Source organism: Phalaenopsis equestris, unplaced genomic scaffold (genome assembly GCF_001263595.1).
Source record: "Phalaenopsis equestris unplaced genomic scaffold, ASM126359v1 Scaffold222196, whole genome shotgun sequence".
Taxonomy (NCBI): Eukaryota; Viridiplantae; Streptophyta; class Magnoliopsida; order Asparagales; family Orchidaceae; genus Phalaenopsis; species Phalaenopsis equestris.
The window spans coordinates 14,043-37,559 of NW_018240378.1; the positions used below are offsets into that span (position 1 = coordinate 14,043).

The following is a 23,517-nucleotide window of genomic DNA, read 5'->3' on the forward strand; positions in this document are numbered from 1 at the left end:
CCAGGACCTCTCTAATTTTTAACCAAATTCTTCTTTTAAATTTGTGAATGAGCTTTCCCAAGAGTTGCTTAAGCACCCATCCAAATTTTGTCCTCATCCAAAGCCTAATTGGACATAACCGCCGAGCTCGCCGTCGGCAACCTTGAGGGTGCTGTCGGAGGATTTTCTAAGTGAATTAATTCCGGAGTCTCGGGAAATTCTTGCCATCGGTGCCTTAGTTCAATTCTTCACATTTTGGTCCTTTTCGCTCCAAATTTGCTCCTTTTTGCTCTAATGACCCTAATTCATCATTCCTGCAACAAAACATCAAAAATACATTTCTTTAAAGTGTAATATCATCAAAAATAATATAAAATAGGTATGAAAATCTCAATATTATTTCCTTTGGTCAACAAGTACACTTATCGTTATCAAGTAATACAGGACTTTCTGTTTAAGTCCCAAATATTGATCCCACGAAGAAGATTTAAATTTGAGATGGTAGTTTAAATTAGGAAATTCACAATAATAAAGAAAGTCTACTATACAAATTTCAAATTTTTAAGGTGCTATCAACTACTAGCAAGACTGTAAAGTTAAACTATAACTACCAAACTATGTTTCTGTGATGACATTATCAAATATGAGATAGCATCTTTCCCACTACAATGAGTTTTTGGTTAAATGAGAGAGATAAAAGGTTTGAATTTGTATTGTTCCAAATACAAGCAATTTTAATTCTCTACCCTTACTCAAGTGTTATAGAGAATCATTAGCTAATTTTAAGTTTAGTCTCTAAATCTATAGTTAGGCTGGGAGGATACTAACTGTCATTTTAGAGCTCTCACTTCTCTACCCCTGAGAGCTAACTCTCGCTTTAGTTCTTAAACACTAAGAACAAATTGGGGATTTTAGTCTGTCATCCTAAAATCTCCAATTCTTTGCCAAATAATATATACTTCCCTATTTATTTGCACCCAATTTCATGAATGAAACACTCCTTCATAGAATTGAATGTGATTCTGATGCGCCCCTAGTGTGTGTTGTTTTTCTGCGCATTTTATGTCAGTTTAAATCCATGATACAGTGCTAAAAATTTGACCCGTCCCAAAATTATGCATTAATATAGTTTTTAAAAGTATGGCCAATAACATGAACCAATTTATATTAAGTAGTTAATGTGCAAAATTGAAATGTTATAAAATATGGCAAATAGTTCACACATTATGGGTTCTATGCAAGTGCACGTATCGCTTCAAGTAATATAGGAATTTCTGATTAAGCCCTGAATATCGATCCCACGAGGAAGTGAGGAAAGATGTCCTTAGTAAAATTCCAGTCTACTATTATTAGTCCTTAGTTTGGAACTTCAATTAAAATGGTGTTTTATCTAGCAACTACTCCTAAATGCGAATGTTAAATATAAGGATAGTAACTATTCCTAAATAAAAAATTAATTCGAAAGATAACCTTTTTTGGATGAGTTGGTTTGGAGAGTTATAAGATGTTAAAAACTAGTATTCTTATGTAGTGAATTGGCTAATGTAAAGGAATGAGATACATAAATATTGCATGTGCCAAATAGGAGCAATTTTAATTCTCTACCCTGATTTAGTGTTATGGAAAATCATTGGCTAATCTTAAGTTTAGTCCCTAAATCTGTGCCTAGGCTAAGAGGATACTGGCTCCCACTCCAGAGTTTCCACTTCCCTTCCTTTGAAGACTAACTCTTACTTTAGTTTTTAAACACTAAGATCAAATTGGGGATTTTTAGTCTGTCACCCTAAAAATCTCCAATTCTACTCCCAACAAAGTATATTTCCCTATTTATTTCCACTTAATCGCATGAACGAAATACTCCTTCTTGGACTTAAATGTGATTCTCACTCTATTGTAGAACTCATACTCCATTTCACGGATCATATGTTTCTCAATATATTTTAACAGTTCAATTGGTCAGATCGAAAAGTAATTTAAGGGTGGAGTTGAAAAACCATGATAATTTATAATTAAAACTTCTTCTATGTTGGATCCTAATATCCTAAACATGAATCCATTGCAAAAGAAAATTAAAAGGAAAATAATGGCATAATCTTCTCATACAACTATTTCCAAAAAAGAAGAAAGAGTAAGAGAAAAAAATCTCAAAACACGAAAAAAACACAAAAAATAACTTCATTAAATCAAAGCAACTCCACTAGATAAGTGTTTACAAAATCATAAGATAATGAAGAACACAATACTTAGCTTTTTTCCATTGAAAGAAAGATGAAAATCTCTCCCACAAAGTCTCCCGCTGATCCATGCAATGCTAGAACATTCCCTTACAAATTATCTCACAATCCCCTCACCAATCTCTCTAAAAAGGTAGGAATCTACATTTCTACTCCTATCCTAAGATCTCTAAATATTCTCCACATTTTTTCACTCACACACACCACTTTTTCTGACATAAAAGAACTCTATTATAATGTAAGGAAGAATTTCCGAAGAGATGCCTCAAGAAACCTTCCAAAAAGCATCTAAATACATTGAATCTTCTAAAAATTCTCCTAGGATTGTGTCCAAACCGTCTCAGGTATTTTCCGCACCGTTTTGCGCTGTCGGCGCCCACCCTGCGCAGCTCCACCATTTTGCTTCGTTTGGTTTAATTTTAGCAATTTTAGCTCTGTTTTGCCCCGATTCAATTGCGTTGCATTCCCTAAAGATAGGCCTACAAAATAAGCATAAAAACAAACTTCCTTTTGAACTGTAATTTCATTAAAACATGTGTGAGATGTTTAAAAGAGATTAAGCATAGAAAGACATATCGAAATGAACGAGGACAAAATTTTCTTACTTGCTCGTTTTTTGCTCCAAATTGCACCATTTTTACTTCTTTTTCTCCAAAACTCCATTTTTTGTGCCTAAAACAAAAAATATACAAAATAACTTCCTTTAAAGTGCAATATCATTGAAAATCACCAAATATAAGCATTAAAATCATATGAAAAATTGAACATTTTTTAGGTGTATCAAAATCCCCCAAACTTAAATGTTATTTGTCCTCAAATAACACTTTTACTACATAAAAATATGACTTATGGTACAAAGTTTAACTTCTAAACTTCTATAATTTGGTCTACTAAATATAATAGCACAACTTAAGAAAATTTTTTTAACAACTTAAGTCAAAATTAAAAGTGTCGGAATATTTAGTAGTTAAGTCTAAGATTTCTGATTCTCTATTCATTTCAAGAAGAATTGCAATTTGTCATATTAAAGTTACTTAAAATATTCATGTGAAAAAGAACTTCATGAGATCTTGATTAGTAAGGATGCTGACACTCAAACACAAGTTTAAAAAATGTAATAAAGCTATTTCCTCAAGTTGATTCAAGTGAAACCAATTTTTGATTAGGCATCTCCTCACATAATTTTCTTTTCTTTTCTTTTTTTTGGTTTTTCTTTTTCTTTTTTTCAGCATCATTTTCAATCCTTTCTTTTTTTTTCGTGTGAGGATTACTCTATTTGAATAGTCTTTAATAATTTTGAACTTCACTGTCCTCTTCTTAAAGTTAAAAAACTTTTCACATTCCTTCACTTTATAAATTCATATTAGCTTTAAAGATTTTTCATAAAGCCTCATTATTTTCTTCTTACATCAAAACTCTAAGATTCTTAATACTTCAAAAATACAAGTTCCTTTACTTTAAATAGAAAAAACATAGTTTAATTCTTTCGTACCAAATATCTTAACTCTAGAATCAACTTTTATTATTGAAAACTTTTACTTAAGTCTACTTTATATTTAGAAACACAAATATAGTTATCAAAACTTAGCCTCTAGTACCAAAGGTTCTGTCAAATTAAAATTTGATAATATAGCTAATTGAGGAAAAATAAAATTTAGTTTCTTTTTTAAACAAAATTTTCTTCTCCCCAAACTTGAATTTTAAAATATTTTGCAATTAATTCCATAAAATGTAGTAGGAAGAAAAAGTAAAAGTTGAATCTAATTATTACTACAACATCCTATCAAATCCACATACATTCATAATCAGGATAGAATGGCTGTAGGAGAAAGTAAATCTAGCTTAAAACATGCATACAATAATACTAAACTAAAAGGAAGTATACTTAGCTTTAAAATCTACTTTTCTTCCTACCCCGAAACCTTTTCTTCGTACCCCCAAACTTGATTTTTAATAGGTATAACATGTAGTGCAGAAAATATAAGTAGGAAGAAAAATAGTTTAGAAATTTTCAAACAGTTTAAAAACCTTATTTACCACAAATCTCTATAAAAAAGATCTACAATTATTTATCAAGATAGAAAACATGTAGTAGAAAGTAAATCTAAACTAAACGTTCCAGAATGAAATTAACTAAACAAAAGTTTAACTAGCATAACATGTATCAGCATTGGAATATAAAAATGTTCTTCAAGTCCTATATATTATTGTAACACAAACACAAACACACATAATAAATGAGGTCAATTCTTCATTTAACTCATCACATCTCACTAACTTACATCCAATTTCTAACAGAATCACTACATAAATATATTAGGTACTTATAAATGATTTTATAGATTATAATCCCAAAGATATGATTATCCCTGATACGTTGGGGCGCAAACACCAAGCTTAGGTGTCACCATATCCCATTAATTAAGAACCTTTAGTAGTTATAAGGATAGTTTAAAACCATCCACATGTTACAAATTAAATAGGTTAGCTACTCCTATCTAATGAAAAAAAATGTTAAAGAAAAGAAATAACAAAATTGAGATGGAATTGTCACTGTTCAAATTTAAGATGTCTCTTTTAAAACTCAAGTCCAAGTGAGACCCGAGTTGTAGTGGACTCGTCACTCCAACTACTATAAAAGAACATACAAGTCTAACGATAATAAAAAGGTAAGAAATCACTTCCCTCATGACACACAAAATGCAAATCAAACCACTAACAATCCAAACATCTATCAATCATCAATTAAATTAATCAATCTACACTAAAACAAGCACAATACAACACTAAAAATTATATCTCTCAAGCACACTAAATCAAACCACACTGATAATTATGGGTTGCCTCCCATAAAGCACTTTGTTTAACATCACTAGCCCAAAAAATGATTCCACCTAGATCAAAATTCCAATTAAGTAATCTTTGATCAATTGCCCAATCATTTTCAGATCCAAAGATTGCTATAAAGTCTTCAGTCCTGAAATTTTAATTTTTCTTTTAGCTCTTCCTTTTCAGATTGATTCATAGAGTTATTCCTCATATTTCCTTCTAGATCCAATATTCTTCTAGTGGTTTTCTCAATTTTCATATTAATATCATCCTTAAATTTTATAAGAAATGGATATTTATAAGATACTTCATGATCTCTCAAATTTTGGATTGAATTACCTCTAGATAATTCAGATTTAGGATCAAATTCTTCTAGGTTACTCTTGAGTTTCAAGTTATCTTCTAATTCTTCCCTTTGTTACTGAGTAAATAGTGGAGGTTGTTTTCTTATATTTATCTTTGTTGAGGAAATAGGTTTTTATAATTCCTTAGGAAATTCTTCCATTGGTCTTTCAATCTCCTTATCCACTTCTTTCAACTCAAAGTTATTTTGAAACATATTTTCAAATTCTCTTCAAAATATTTGTTCGATAACTTTATATTGCTCATCATTCGTCTTCTTAGGGTTTATCTCAGGGTCAATAGGTAAAATCATTGGGGGGTAACTGTTAATTACATTAATAATATGCTCCACCATCAGAATCTCATTCATCTTGTCTGTATACCACAAAATATGCCATTCAGTGATTTTGAATAACTCTTTTATAGGAGATCTTTTATTGATTTCATCATTCAATTCAAGTTCATCTTGAGATTGAGTCGAATATGAAGATATAAAGACTGGTGGTGTAGATGAATTCTCTAAATAGGTAGGGTTTAAAATTATATGAGGTATATTCATTTTAAATTCATGAGATTTTTCAACGGATGGAATTAAAAGTTTGCTATTTTTGGTGACGTCCATCATTGCACACCTCTCCTGAAAATACATACAGTCTTTTTTAAACAATATTTTAGACTCATCATGAAAGTCCATTTTAATCTCATTTGTTAACTTACTCTCAAAACTTTTTTGGAAATGGTCTTTACATAGATAATCAATTTCATCCATCCAAAAACAATCATCTTTCTCTCAGTTGGATATTTCATAGCCTTTAACACATCAAAAGTGACTTCCTGGTCATTAATATTCATAGTCAACTCTCCTTTTTTCACATCTATCATTAAAAGCACATCTTCTGTAACCCTTTTGGATAAATGATAGATTGATCAGCTAACTGAAGGGTTACAGTAGTGGGAGAATAATCAGCTAAACCTAACCTTTTAATTATAGATAGAGGCATCACATTAACACTCACTCTTAAATCACGTATAACTTTTCCACATAATCTTTCTCCAATTGCATAAGGAATTGTAAAGCTATAAGGATCTTTAAGTTTCTGAGGAAAGCTTATTCTAAAGTATAGCGTTGCACTCCTCACTTAGAGTAACTGTTTCACAATCCCCAAATTTTATTTCCTTATTTAATATCTCCTTCATAAACTTTGCATAACTTGACATATGTTCCAAAGCTTCAATGAAAGGAATATTTATCACTAACTTCTTAAGTACTTCCATGAACTTTGAAAATTGTTTATCCAACTCATATTGTCTAAGTCTTTGAGAAAATGGAGGTGGTGGTCTTTCTAAATTGATTTTAGTTGGAGATATTAATTTTTCCAAATCTTTAGAAACATGTTCTTTGAGTCTTTTATTTTTATTTATTTATCTCACAACTCCTTTCTCTTTTCTGACCACATCCTCTATCTTTCTTCCACTTCTTAATTGGTCAGCTTCTACTTGTTCATTATTGTTCTCTATAGGTTTGATCTCAATGTTACTAGGAATTTTTCCTTCGAGTCTATTGCTAAGTGAATTAGCAATTTGTCCAAGTTGATTCTCTATGTTTCTAATTGGAGCATTTTGACTTTGCAACGGTTTTCCCATTTGCAATACCACTTCTTCTATAGACATATTCTTATCCTCAAATTGATGATCATTATCAGATTATGGTGGATATGAAGGTCTATAGTTTGTGTTCACCAGATTATTCTGACTTCCATTAGGATTTGCATGATTATTTTTCCATTATTGGTTTCTACTCCAAGTAGTGTGATTCCAATTAAAATTAGGATGGTTCTTCCAACCTGGGTTGTAAAAGTTAGAATACGAGTTTTTTTGTGATATTTAAAGTCTCATATGATACGTTAGAATCAATCATATGCCTTAATGAGCTTCCTCACTAACTGGAGTAAATTGAGTTTGGTTCATTCCAAATTGGTCTAACTTTCTTGATATTGCAGTAACCTGAGATGCAAGAATTGCAATCGCATTTGTATCATGAACACTGGCTACCTTTTTAGGATTTACCCTTGTAGAGGGTCATTGAAATTCATTTGTAGCCATTCCTTCAATTAACACATATGCCTTTCTAAATGGTTTTGACATTAATGATCCTCCAGTGGCATCGTTAATAGTAAACCTAAGAGATTCACCTAAGAGATTCTACTAACCCATTGTAAAAAGTTTGAATGATTAACCAATCAAGCAGAGCATTTTGTGGACACTTTATTCAGAGTTCCTTAAGTCTTTCCCAAGCTTTGTTTATTGATTCCCCTTTATACTAACAAAACAAGATAATATTGTTTCTAAGTTTAGTATTCCTTGAAGGTGGAAAATACTTAGTTAGGAATTTCTGAGTTAACTCCTCCCAATTTTTAATAGAGCCAGGTGCTAATGAGTATAACCACATTTTAGCCTTATCATTTAGTGAGAAAGAAAAAAGCCTTAGTCTAATAGCATCTTCAGACATGCCAATAATGAAATGTAGCACAAAGTTTTAGAAAACTTGATAAGTGTAAATAGGGATCCTCCAAAGGAGTTCTCCCAAACTGGTTGTTCTGCGCCAGTTGGATAATATCTGGATTTATTTCAAATGAGTCAGCTTCTACGACAAGGGTTTGTATAATTGAGTGAATTTCATCTGTCGTAGAATTGATATAATCCCTTAAAGATTTATGATGATTTTCAAAGTTATTATTTTGAATGTTTTCCATTTTCATTTCTAGTTCTTCAAGTCCTTTCTGTCTTTTTATTTTTTTCCTTTTTTCTAACACAGGATCATAAGGCACAAGTTCTACATTTCATTTATTTTGAATATGCAACACAACAAATAATACATTAACAATTAAACAAAAAAAACAAAAGATATATTTCAACATAATAAAACATTTTTACAAACACCTTGTTTTTTACACAAATAGTTCTTTCACAAAACTTTTTCTTACAAAAAAAAAACACTTTTCACATAAAAATAGTTGTTACGACACTACAGTTTTCCATGTATAAGCCTAATTACTTCAACTAAAATTCTCCTAAAGTTCTTACCAAAGCTTCCCCAACAACGATGCCAAAAAGTTGATGCACCCCTAGCGCGTGTTGTTTTTCTATTTTATGTCAGTTTAAATCCTTGGTACAGTGCCAAAAACTTGAATTGTCCCAAAATTGTGTAGTAATTTAGTTTTCAAAAATATAACCAATAACTTGAACCAATTTATATTAAGCAGTTAAAGTGAAAAATTGAAATTTTATAAAATATAGCAAATAGTCACACACTATGGGTTCTGCATAAGTGCACGTATCGCTTCAAGTAATATAGAACTTTCTGATTAAGCCCCGAATATCAGAACCATGAGGAAGCGAGGAAAGATGTCCTTAGTCAAATTCCAGTCTACTCATAGTCTACTACTATTAGTCCTTAGTTTGGAATGTCGATTAAAATGGTGTTATATCTAGCAACTAGTCCTAAATGTGAATGTTAAATGTACGAAAACTAACTATTCCTAAATAAAATATTAATTCTAAAGAAAACCCTTTTTGGATGAGTTGGTTTGCAGAATTTTAATATGTTAAAAACTACTATTCTTATGTAGCAAATTGGATAATGTAAGGGAATGAGATACATAAATATTATATGTGCCAAAAAGGAGCATATTTAATTCTCTACCCTGATTCAGTGTTATAGAAAATCATTGGCTAATCTTATATTTAGTCCTTAAATCCGTGGCTAGGCTAGGAGGATACTGGCTCCCACTCCAGAGCTCCCACTTCCCTTCCCCTGAAGACTAACTCTAACTTTAGTTTTTAAACACTAAAATCGAATTGGAGATTTTTAGTCTGTCACCCTAGAAATCTCCAATTCTACACCCAACAAAGTGTTATTCCCTATTTCTTTACACTTAATCCCATTAACAAAATACTCCTTCATGGACTTAAATGTGATTCTCACCCTGTTGTAAAACTCATACTCCATTTCTCATATCATATGTTTCACTATCATATGTTTCACAACATATTTTAACAATTTAATTAGTCAGATCGAAAAGTAAATCAAGAGCAGAGTTAAAAATCCATTATAATTTATAATTAAAACTTCTTCTAGCATGCATCCCAATATCTTAAACATGAATCCTACTCATTACAAAAGAAAAACATAAGGAAAATATTGGCATAATCTTCTCATCCCACTATTTTCAAAACAAAAGAAAGAGTAAGAGAAACACATAACATAGCACGAAGAAAACACAACAAAAAAGTTCATTAAATCAAAGCAAATTTACTAGATAAGTGTTTACAAAATCATAATATAACTAAGAATACAATACTTAGCATTTTTCCCTTAAAAGAACGATGAAAATCTCTCCCACAAAGTCTCCCGCAGATCCATGCAATACTAGAACATTCCCTAACAGATTCTCTCAAAATCCCATCACTAATCTCTCGAAAAAGGTAGAAATCTACATTTCTACTCCTATTCTAAGATCTCTAAACATTGTAAACATTCTCTATAATTTTCCACTCACACACACCAGTTTTTGTGACATAAAAGCACTCTATTATAGTGGATGGAAAAATTTCCCAAGAGATGCCTCAAGCAACCTTCCAAAAAGTGTCCAAATACATTGAATCTTCTAGAAATTCTCCATGGATTGCGTCCAAACCATCTCGGGTTCTATCGACACCATTTTGGCATTTTTTTCTGCACTTTGGCGTTATCGGTGCCGGTTCTAACGCCGTCGGCACCCACACTGCGCAGCTCCACCATTTTTCTTCGGTTGGCTCCGTTTTAGCTCTCTTTCGCCCCGTTTCAGTTGCGTTACGTTCCTAACAGATATACCTACAAAATAAGCATAAAAATAACCTTTCTTTAAAGTTTAATTTCGTTCAAAAATGTGTGAGATGTGTAAAATATATTAAGCATAGAAAGGTATATCGAAATGAGCAAGGACAGAATTTTCTTTCTTGCTCATTTTTGCTCCAAATTGCACCATTTTTACTTCTTTTTCTCCAAAACTCTGTCTTCTGTTCCTTAAAACAAAAATATATAAAATAACCTTCTTTTAAAGTGTAATATCATTGAAAATCACCAAATTTAGGCATTAAAAGCATATGAAAAATTGAACATTTTTCAGGCGTATCAGATTCTCACTTTGTTGTTGAACTCAAACTCCATTTCCTGGATCATATATTTCACAACAGGTTTTAACTTTTCAATTGTCTAGATTGAAAAGTAATTTAAGAATAGAGTGGAAAAATCATCAAAATTTATTTTATATTTTAAAATTGGAACATCCAAATTATCTCTTCATTTCACCATATCTCGGAGTAGAGAGAGAGACAAAGAAAACTACTCAGACCTCATTATAAAGATACAAAAAAAATATGAATTTCATAAATAAAAAAAATTTATACAATAATAATAAACAAACACCACTTATCTATAACTCTTTCTCAAAGAAAATATCTTGTAACCTCTCTTGAACTCTTTCTCTCTTTACAACACTCTTGATTTTCTCTTTAAAGATGTCTATGGAAGAAGAAATCTCTCACTTCTCTCCCTCTCTTAGCAACTCTTAGGAGAAAATCACACTTAGACTCACCACAATAAAACACTCAAGTAAACCCAATTGCCCTTTAGGCCCCTCTAACTACTACCTTTTCTGAGCAATTTTCACTCTAAATAAAGCATAATGTCGGTTTTCTAAGAGGTGCCTCCAATAACTCTTCAGAAAGTGTCAAAATTCATCAAATCTTCTAGAATTTGGACCAGCACCGACCTTATCAAATCTTCTAGAATTTCTCAAAGCATAATGTTGGCACCGTCGGCGCCAAAGACAAAGTAGCGTCTGTTTTATTTTTTGGTTCAATTCATTTCCAGATTTTCATCCAATATTAAAATTTATCTTGATTTATGATATATAAGATGTGTAGGATTTTAAGGTTTTATTATTTTCTAATACAAAGCAAAGAACAATTCTCAAACAAAATACTAAGATATATTGGTGTGTTTATATATATGTCATGTAGCAGAGTCAGCAAGCCAATGCCTCTACTTCAACAACAGATGCTTCCTAGGGGACGAGTCTATCGTTATCCTTCAGGCCGCATAATGCTCGATATGCCAATGCCTGTTGTTCCTGGAGGAATGCTCTCCGTCCCTTGTGACATGGACGACATGTCCATCAAAGACACGACTTTATCGCAGCCTATTCCCATCGGTACATTGGCTTCTTCTCTCGCAAATGCTGCATCTGAGCAACAGAGAACGATGTTGGGTGAAAGCCTGTACCCGCTCGTCGAGCAACTAGAACGTGACTATGCGACATAAGTGACGGGGATGCTACTGGAAATGGACCAAACCGAGGTGTTGCATTTGTTGGAATCACCTGATGTTCTAAAAGCCAAAGTTACTGAAGCCATGGAAGTTCTGAGAAATGTTGCCCAGCAACAGCAACAATTAGATAATGTGCCCTCTGATCAGTTGGCTGCTTTATCTATGAATGATGGCTTTGGTCCCTGACGTTATTAATTTTTAACTATTGTTAGTTCATGATTTATAACTGGTTTTGGTTTTTATTAAGGGTGAATTTTTTGACTATGTACCTGAATTTTGTGCTAGATGTGACTTATTATTTTTTTTTTGGGCCTGTGGATTTCTTGGTGGTTTAATTTATGAGACTGTTTAAAAACTTGACATTTATTTGTCACGTTTTAGAATTTGGTTAATGTAGTATTATTTTTGGCATGTTTAATATATTATTTCCTTATATATATATATATATATATGAGTTGTCTCCCAAAAAACGCTTTGTTTAATGTCATCAGCCCGATGTACTAATGTTTAATTCGGATGACTCAACATTAAAATTCCTTTAAATTGTGACCAGTGTCATTCATAATAATGTTTCAATTGATGCCCATTAACTTTAAATATCTTTCAAGTTTTAGGATCTTTAATAATTACAGTTCCATAATGATAAACTTTAATCACATTGGATGGTCCTAACCATCTAGATTTCAATTTTCCTGGAAATAATCTCAATCTAGTATTATATAATAGAACCTCTTCTCCAAGTTCAAATTTCTTTTTTACAATCTCTTAATCATGTCATATTCTCATTTACTCTTTATAGATTTTTGTATTATCATATGCTTCATTTTTAATCTCCTCAAGTTCATTGAGTTGCAACAATCTTTTCTCACCAGCATCCTTTAGATTAAAATTAAATTGCTTAATAGCACAAAATGCTTTATGTTCTAATTCTATTGGTAAGTGACATGTTTTACCCAAAATAAGTCTATATGATGACATTCCAATATGAGTCTTATAGGCAGTTATGTATGTTCATAATGTAGTGTCCCCATATTGAAGTATCTAATCTAGCAGACCAATCCAATTTATTAGGATTAACATTCTTTTCCAAAATTCTCTTATCGTTTTATTTCACAATTTGATATTTCTTCTAGACCGCCAGTCTGAGGATGATAAACATTAGAGAATTTATGCATAATATTATATTTTTAATCAATTTCTTGATTCTCTTATTTCTAAAATGGGATCCTCCATTTATATTAATTATTATCGCCATTCCATATCTTGTAAAAATATTTTTATGTAAAAATTTAGAAACACTCTGAGCATCACATTTAGGTACGGCAACAACTTCAATCCATTTGAACATATCAAAATGAAGGCATAAATGGTCCCATAAAATCTAATCCCCACACATAAAAAATGTCAACTTCCATTGTGTAATTTAGAGGCATTTTATTTCTTCTAGAAATATTTTCTACTTGTTGACATCGATCGCATGTTTTAATATATTAATTAACATCTTTAAAAAAGTAGGCCAATAAAATCCAGCTTCAAAAATTTTATGTACAATAAAAATTTTATGTGCAATTCTACTAGTTCTAAAATGTTCTCCAAATTCAGAATCATGACATTGTTCAATTATTTGTTTAGTTTCTTCGTAAGGCTCGCATCTTCTAATGATTAAATCTTTATATTGTTTATATAAATATGGGTCATCCCAAAAATAGAATTTTGAATCATAAATAAATTTCTTTAATTGTTGATTCTTAACATCTGGTGGAAGAATAACACTCACAATATGATTTACTATATCGGCATACCACGATATATCCTTTCTATCAATATTATACAAGTGTTCATCAAGGAATGTTTCCAAAATTTCATTTACAAAATTAGTTAAGATTTCTTCTTCTAATCTAGACAAATGATCAGCTATTTGACTATCATTTCCCTTTCTATCTACTACCATAAAATTGAACTCTTGTAGTATAAGTATCCATCTAATTAATCTATGTTTATCGTCTTTCTTTTAAATCAAATATTTGATTGCAGAATGATCTGTATGAACTATATAATTGGCTCCAATTAAGTAAGGTCTAAGCTTATCAAAGGCATAGACAATAGCAAATAACTCTCTTTCAATAGTGGTGTAATTAATTTGAGCATTATTTAGAGTCTTACTAACATAATATATTACTTTAAAAATTGTGTTATACATTTGCCCTAAAACAGCTCCAATAGAATGATCACTAGCATCACACGTTATTTCAAATGATTTCTCCCAATCAGGTGGAACTATTATAGGAGCAGTGATTAATTTTTCTTTCAAAAGTTCAAATGCTTTTGTGCATTTCTCATTAAAATTAAATTTTGTATCCTTTTCTAAAAGTTGGCACAATTGCTTAGTAATTTTTTTGAAATCTTTTATATAACGTTTGTAGAAACCAGCATGTCCAGAAAACTTATTAACCCTCTAAGCGTAGTAGGAGGCGGTAATTTCTTAATAACTTAAATTTTTGCTAGATCTACTTCCATGGTGTTTTCAGAAATTTTATACCCAAGCACAATTCCTCCTACAATCATAAATTGACATTTTTTCCAATTTAGTACTAAGTTAATTTTTTCACATAATTCCATAAATTTTTCTAAATTATTTAAACAAAATTCAAATGAAGTTTGAATACAGAAAAATCATCCCATAAATACTTTCATTTTACGTTCAATTAAATTACTAAAAATTGACATCATACATCTTTGAAATGTCGCAGGTGGTTATATAGTCCAAAAGACATTCTACGAAAAGCAAATGTTCCATAAGGGCTTGTAAATGTTGTTTTTCTTGATCCTCATGAGCAATCAGAATTTGGTGATACCTGTTATATCCATCTAGAAAATAATAATATTTATTTCCAGCCAATCTATCCAACATTTGGTCTAGAAAGGAAAATGATTTTTCCTAGTGGTCATGTTTAATTTTCTATAGTCTATACAAATTCGCCAACTAGTAACTTGTCTTATTGAAATTAATTCATTTTTTCTCATTTACTTCAACTGTCACTCCTCCTTTCTTTGGAACACACTGAATCGAACTTACCCAAGCACTATCTATAATAAGATATATAATTCCAGCATCTAACTATTTTAAGATTTTTTTGGGTTCAATCTCATTTGAGGATCAGCTTTAGGTTTGTATTTTTCATCTAATAGAATTCTATACATACAAATTGAAGGACTGATTCCTTTAATATCTGCTAAAGTCCATCCAAAGGCATTTTTATATCTTTTCAAAATTTCTACTAATTTTTGTTCTTGAATTTCAATTAAATCTGAAGATATAATAACAAGCAATATAGATGAATCTCTTAAAAACGCATATTTAAAATGGGCAGGAAATACTTTCAGTTCAAGTTCAGGTGGTTTATTACTTGAAGGAATAAGATTTTTATTATCATTTTTAAAAGGTCTAAAGTTTCAAATTTGTCCTAAACATAATCTAAATTCTCTTCTTCTATTTTATTCTCATTCTCAAAATAATCTTCTTGCCTTAATTTTTCTTCAAACATTCTCTTAAATAGCTCACTACTTAGATAATCAGTGACTTTCATTCTAAAACATTCATTATTTTTTTTCTATCGTAGGATATTTCATAGCTTTATCTATATTAAATGTTACTTCTTTATCATTGGCTCTCATTATTAATTCTCCTTTTTGCAAATCTATCAGAGCGATCCTTGTTGCAAGAAATGGTCTCCCAAAAATACTTGGAATCTCTATATCTTCCTTCATATCTAATACAATAAAGTCTACAAGAAAAATAAATTTATCCACTTTCACTAATACATCTTCTATAACTCCTTTAGGAAAAGTTATTGATCGAACATCTAACTGAAGATTTACAGTAGTAGGGGAAATCTCTCCTAAATCTGAAGCTTAAAAATTGATAGAGGCATTAGGTTAATATAAGCTCCTAGATGACATAATGCTTTTCCAAAAAAATTTAAACCAATAACACAAGGTATAGTAAAACTACTAGGATCTTTTAACTTTTTAGGAAGCTTTTTCTGAATCAAGTTGCTACACTCTTCACTAAGTGCAACGATCTTGTGATCTACAAACTTCCTTTTCTTGTTTAGTATATCCTTCATAAATTTCACATAACTTGACATCCAAATCTTCAATGAAAGGAATATTTATCGTTAACTTTTTAAGGATTTCCAAAAATTTTGTAAATTGTTTATCTTTATTCTTCTGTTTTAATCATTGAGGAAACAGAGGTAGTGATTTTTATAAAGATATTTTTATTGGTTTCATTTCATCATTTTCGCTTTCAATTTCTACCTTCTCCTCCTCAACTTCAATTTCTCATTGGATTCCTATTTCCACTTTTTTTCTACTTTGTAATTGAATAGCTTTAATTTGCTCCTTATTCTGATCTTTTGGATTAAGTTCAACAGTACTCAAAAGAATTCCCGAAGGTCTACTACTAAGTACAGTAGTAATAGATCCTAATTGATTTTCAATATTCCTAACTGCAGCCCATTGATTTTGTATTTTATTTCCCATGTTCAACATTTCTTCTTCCATAGTCAACTTCTTCTCCTTAACTTTTGAGTTATTGTTAAATCCAGGAGGATAATAGTTAGGATTCCCTTGGTTATTTGAATTTCCTGAGGGGTTTACTGAATTGTTCTATTCATTCCAACTAAAATTATGGTGATTTTTCAATCTAGGATTATAATAATTAGATAGGGATTATTATTTAAATTCTGAATAGCATTCAAAGTTTAATAAGATGATTAATTAACATTTATCTGTTCTAACAAATTTTGCTCTAACATTGGTGGTATTTGAGAATAATTCACTCCAATTTGATCATTATTTTTTGATATAACAGCAATTTGAGATGCTAAAATAGACATCGCATCAGAATCATGAATACTAGCTACTCTCTTTGGATTTACCCATTCAGAGGGCCATTGAAAATTGTTAGTAGCCATTTCCTCTATTAAAGAATACGCTTCATCAAAAGGTTTTGATATTAATGATCCACCTGCAATAGCATCTATAATAGATCTAAGTGATCCTATATTGTAAAATGTTTGAATTATTAACCAATCTGGTAAAGCATGGTGTGGACATCTCCTAAGGAGATCTTTAAATCTTTCCCAGGCTTCATATTCATATATTGATTCCCCTTCAAACTGACAAAAAGATATAATATCGTTTCTAAGCATAGCGGTTTTCGAGGGTGGAAAATATTTAGCCAAAAATTTTTGTGATAGTTCTCTCCAAACTCTGATAGATCTAGGTGCTAATGAATTTAACCAAGCTTTAGCTTTATCCCTTAAAGAAAAAAGGAAAAAGTCTAAGCCTAATAACATCATTAGACACTCCAACATATTTAAAAACAGCACATATTTTAAGAAAACTAGCAAGATATAAGTTAGGATCGTTAATAGGTGTTCCTCTAAGCTGATTATTTTGTATCATTTGTATAATAGCAGGTTTAAGCTCAAATTAATTAGCAGCAACATCAGGATTTTGAGTAGTCAAGTGAAGTTCATCTGTTGTAGGATTAGCATAATCTTATAAAGGTCTTTGTTGAATTTTATTTATTTGATTATCTAAGTTATTTGCCATTTTGTTCAAATTTTTAATTTCTTTTTAGTATTTTCAAACTTTTCTAATAGTACGTTCTAATTTTAAATTGTACGGTACTAAACCTTAAGATCCAACAAATACAATAAGCAAAGAAAATTTTCTTTAAAATACTCTTCAATGATTTTTTAAAATTTTTTAATGTTTTATAAAATTTTAATATATATTTATCGCTAAATTTCCTAATTTACCAGAACTAATTAATTTACCGTTACCTTCCCCGACAACGGCGCCAAAAACTTGATCCCGAAAATTATAGCTGTGTAAAATTAATGAAGATGACTCCGCTTTGCAGCGATGCCAAAAAATTGGTTCGTTATTTATTAATAAGAAAGTGAAGCAATTTATGTTAGGATTCTACGCAAGTATACGTATCGTTATCGAATAATACATAACTTTTTGTTTAAGCCTCAAATATTGATCCCATGGGGAAGGTTTAAATTTGAGATAGTAATTTAAATTAGGAATTTCACAATAATAAAGAAATTCTACTATACTAATTTCAAATGCTTAAGATGCTATCAGAACAAAATTATCAACTACTAGCAAGACTGTAAAGTAAAGTTAAATTATAATTACCAAACTATGTTTCTTTGATGAAGTTATCAAATATGAGAAAGCACCTTTCCCACTACAATGAGTTTTTTGGTTAAATGAGAGAGATAAATGTTTTGAATTTATATTGTGCCAAATAGAAGCAATTTTAATTCTCTACCCTTATTCAAGAGTTATAGAGAATCATTGGCTAATCTTAGGTTTAGTCTCTAAATTTGTGGTTAGGCTGGGAGGATACTGGCTCTCACTCTAGAGCTCCCACTTACCTTTCCCTGAAGGCTAACCCTCGCTTTAGATCTTAAACACTAAGGAAAAATTAGGTATTTTAGTCTGTCACCCTAAAATCTTCAATTCTTTGCCCAAAAATATATATTTCTTTATTTATTTGCACCCAATTCCATGAACGAAACACTCCTTCATAGAATTGAATGTGATTCTCACTTTCTTGTAGAACTCATACTTCATTTCCTGGATCATATCTTTCACATCAGATTTTAACATTTTAATTGGCTAGATCAAAAAGTAAATTAAGAACATAGTGGAAAAATCATCACAATTTATTTTATATTTTAAAATTGACACAATCAAATTATCTCTTCATTTCACCATATCTCAGGGTAGGGAGAAAGATAAAGAAAACTACTCAGACCTCATGAGAAAGATACAACAAAGTATGAATTTCATAAATAAAAGAAAGTTTATACAACAATATTAAACAAACACCACTTATCTGTATCTCTTTCTCAAAGAAAATCCCTTGTAGCCTCTCTTGTACTCTTTCTCTCTTTACAAGACTCTTGATTCTCATGATTTTCTCTTTAAAGATGTATGGAAGAAGAAATCTCTCACTTCTCTCCCTCTCTCCCTCTCTTGACAACTCTTTGGAGAAAATCACACTTAAACTCACCACATTAAACAATATAACACTCAAGTAAACTCAATTACCCTCTAGCCTCCTCTAACTACTACCTTTTCTAAGCACTTTTTGCTCTAAATAAAGCATAATGTTGGTTTTCTAAGAGGTGCCTCCAATAACTCTTCAAAAAGCATCCAAATTCATCAAATCTTCTAGAATTTTGCCCAACACCGACCTTGGCACCGTTGTCGCCCGTGGCTCAAAGTTAATTTTTTGCACTTTTTCAAATGGCACCATCGGCGCCCAGTCTGGCGCTGTCGGCGCTGAGTATTCTTTTTTTAACACCATTTTGACTCTAAATTCCTTTTTTTTTTGCTTCCTTTTTGCTTCCTTTTACTTCAATTCCTAAAAATCATCAACCTACAATAGAACATAAAAAATACCTTCCTTTAAAGAGCAAATCACCAAAAACGAGTATGAAATATAGGTCTAAAAATGCATATATTTTTGGTGCATCATCACCTCACTTAAATGATTCAAAGGAATGAGGTGAGAAGAAATAAAATAATGGCATGCCTTTGAAGTGGCATTGAGCTTGGAGGAAGAAAAATTTACCTTACGATCGTTTTGAATCTTTTAGGCTCCACGACCATCAGTCAAATACTCCACGGTCTGATCTAACTCTTCCTCAAATGGAATGAACTTTAAATAGAAACAATCAATCGCAGGTGGTAGATCATACATCATATTAATCCTCTCAGTAGGAAACTCAACTCCTCTTCCTCGAGCAAACACCTCGTCATCATTTGCTTCAGGTAAGTTTGCATAAAATTCTTGAACCACAGTGATGATAGAAATAATAGTAAAGTAACAGAAAGTCTCCCAATAATGAGCAATAATGACATTCTGTATAGCTCCACCAGGTCTATTAAAACTTCACTCAGCAATAAACTTTCTTGAAGAAGCAAATTCGTTGTAACAAATTTCAGCTTTAATATTAACAAATTTAGCGTTGTCAAAAGTTTATTTTCCCTTTCCTTCCTTTGTCTTAGGAGCCATCTAAAAAAAATTAAAGAAAAATTCCAAAAAATTTCAAAATTAAGGTAATAGGATTCCTACAAGTTTTTTCAAGCTAACAAGGCTTCGATCCATGGATTTTCCACCACTAAGTCAAATATTTTTTCATATTTTTGGTCTCCACTTAATGTATAAAAAATTCATGGTAAAATCACAAAATAACTATGCCAAAATGTAGATCTAACCTCATGAATATAAAATTTGGTGTTTTTGAGCCAAGAATTTTGAAGATTGAAGCTCTAATAAGCACAATAGGGCTGGTTTTCATGAAAAATATGAAGAAGAAGAAGCTTGGGCATCAACAATGGCATGGGTTTGGCTTAAACTGTAAAAATTTTGAGTTTCAGCCGTTTCTGTTAAACTGGCACCTAGGCACTGGTTTTTGCACCTAGGCACCAAGCTATGCGGATGTTCTGGCGCCTAGGCGCAAGACCCAAAATTTTTCTTTCCTTGGGTTTTAAGTGTAAAACGACCAGACTAAACCTTTTAATCCAAAATTTCTCATTAATTTAACATCACACCTCAAGTTTATTATTTGCCCAACATCTTCTATCTTCCAATTTTTAATTTGAAATTAATTTTAACATTTTAACATAATGTTTACACAAACATAACTTTCATTAAACTTTCAAAGAACAGTACAATATCACTTGCAAACACAATTAAGCAAACCAACACAAGCAAACTAACACACAAACAACAAGTTAAAGTGGCACACATAACACATCCTTTACTAAAGTAAACACAAACACGTAACACAAACACTGGAATCCTATTCTAATGACCAATCGTTGTTGTTCTCATTCTCATCATCCCTCTCAAATGCCACTTATCTATGATCAAATGTGTGGAAGACAAGGGCACAAGGAAATTCCATTGACGTCTCTTCATCAATCCATTTGTTCTTGCTATACATGGATACCTGGGAATGTTGATAGCTAGCCAAGTGGTTGGATTGAAGTTTCATCTGCCACTCCAAGTGCTCGTATTGGTGATACATCTCATGATTGTTGTGTAGATTGGAAAGCTCTTATTCAATCTTCCTAGACTTGCTCGTCACCTTCTCCAAACTTAGTGCTAAGAACCCATTAAATTAGGTTGGGCATCATTTTGCACAAACTCATTTCCAATGGAAATTCCATTCTTTCTATTCTTCATGGAAGCATGTAAGATCTCAAAACCTTTCTAAAGTCTTTTCTCTGGCCAAAATTTAAAAGGTATGAAGATTAGAGATGAAGGCTAGGCAGTTTTTATAGAGAAGACAAGAAGAAAAACTACTTTAGGGCGGTTTTCCCACGTCCAAAAACTGTGGCGCCTAGGCGCCAGTTTCTGGTGCCTAGGAGCCAGCATTACAGAAATCTGGCGCTTAGGCACCAATTTTTGGCGCCTAGGCGCCAATATCATAATGAATACAGATTTGGCTAACATCAAATTACTTTAAGTTCCAATCATGTTTATTACCCTAAATAGTGTTAAGAAGATGCTACTAAAGCAAAGGATAGTCACAATGCTAAAATAATAATAAACATAAATAACACAAATAAATTATGAGTTGCCACAAAGTGCTTGGTTTAACTTCATCAACCCGACGTATCCAAATGCTTTACTCGGATAGACCCAGCATCAAATTTTCTTTATAATAGGGCTTGTTTTCTCTAATGTAAGTCTTCAACCAATTTCTATTTACTTTGTTTATATGTTCAATTTTTTAATCTTTAGTATCCATAGCCCCTTAAGGATGAATTTTTTTCATGAAAAATGGCCCCAACCATATGGACTTAAGTTTTTTGGGAAAAAATTTCAATCGTGTATTGTATAATAAAACTTATTATCGAAGCTCAAAATTCTTTGTTAAAATTTTTTGATCATGCCAAATTTTCACCTTTTCATTAAATATTTGAGCATTTTTGTAAGGTTTATTCCAAATTTCTTTGAGCTCATTTAATTGCAAGAATCATATTTCTCTAGCATCCTTTAAATTATAATTAAGTTCTTTTATGGCCCAATAAGCTTTATGCTCTAACTCAACTAGTAAATGACAAGCTTTTCCAAGTAAGAGCCTATATGGAGACATTCTTATAAGAGTTTTTATAAGCAGTATTATAAGCCCACAATGCATCATAATGAGGCAAGGTTAGGATTCACAGTTTTCTCCAAAATTCTTTTGATTTCACGATTTGATACTTCTGTTAATCCGCTAGTCTGAGGGTGATAAGCTGTGGCAATCTTATGTTTAATTCCATATTTTCTATGTAATGTGTCCAATCTAAAGTTCTTAAAGTGACTTCCCCCATCAATAAGGATCACTCTTGGCATTCCAAATCTAGTAAAAATATTTTTGTTTAGAAATTTGGAAACACTCAAGGCATCACAATGAGGCAAGTTTATCGCTTCAATCCATTTAGACACATAATCCACAACCAATAAGATATATATCTTTCTTGAAGATGGTACAAATGGTCCCATAAAATCTAAACCCCATACATAAAAAATTTCAACTTCTAAAGTAAAATTTAGGGGAATTTCATCTCTTTTAGAAACGTTGTATACTCTTTAACATCGATCACAAGTTTTCACAAAATTATTAACCTCCTTAAACAATGTAGGCCAATAAAATCTTGACAGCAAAATTTTAACAGCAGTCTTATCTATTCCAAAGCATCCCCCAAATTCAGATTTATGACATTTTTCTATAATATCAAGGGTTTCATTAATTGATACACATTTTCGAATGACGAAATCACGACATACTTTATATAAACAAGGGTCATCCCAAAAGTAAAACCTTGCATCATATATAAATTTCTTTTTCTTGTGGCTTGTTAGCTTGTATGGTAGAATATTACTAACTAAGTAGTTAACTATATATGCATACCACAATATATGCCACTCATGAAAACATGAAGTTGTTCATTGGAAAAATTCTCATTTATGTTCAAGTTTTACAGATGATCAACAATTTGATTATCAGCTTCTTTCCTATCCACTATCACAAAATTAAATTCTTGCAAAAGTAGAATCTATCTGATTAATCTTAGTTTTGAATCCTATTAATCTTGGTTTTGAATCCTTTTTAACATAAGATATTTAATTACGGAATGATCAGTATGCACAATGCATTTAGCTCCAAGTAAATATGATCTAAATTTATCAAAAGTATATACTATTGCCAATAGCTCTTTTTCATTTGTTATGTAATTAGTTTGAGCTTCATTAAAAGTTTTGCTGGCATAATATATAGCTTTAAAAATCATATCATATTTTATGCTAAAATAGCTCTAATAGCGTAATCAGTTACATCACACATTAATTCAAACAATTTTTTCCCAGATAGGTGAAACAATGATAGGTGCAGTAATTAACTTTCCTTTAATAAATTTAAAGCTTTAAAAAAATCATCATTAAAATCAAACTCAGTATCTTTTTTCTCAAAAATGGCAAAGAGGCTTAGAAATTCTAGAAAATTCTTTAATATACCTTCTATAAAATATAGCATGTCCTAGAAAACTTTTTATAGCAGTTATTGAATTAGGAGGTCATAATTCAACAATAATTTGAATTTTTGTTTCATCCACTTTCATACCAATTTTAGAAATTTTATGCCCCAATACAATATCTCATGTGACCATACCCTT

General features: G+C 31.2%; 1 pseudogene; it reads left to right on the forward strand.

Moving 5' to 3' along the window:
- The first annotated feature begins 11,447 nt into the window (after window positions 1-11,447).
- Window positions 11,448-12,001, forward strand: LOC110037611 (annotated as a pseudogene).
- The last annotated feature ends 11,516 nt before the right edge of the window (window positions 12,002-23,517 follow it).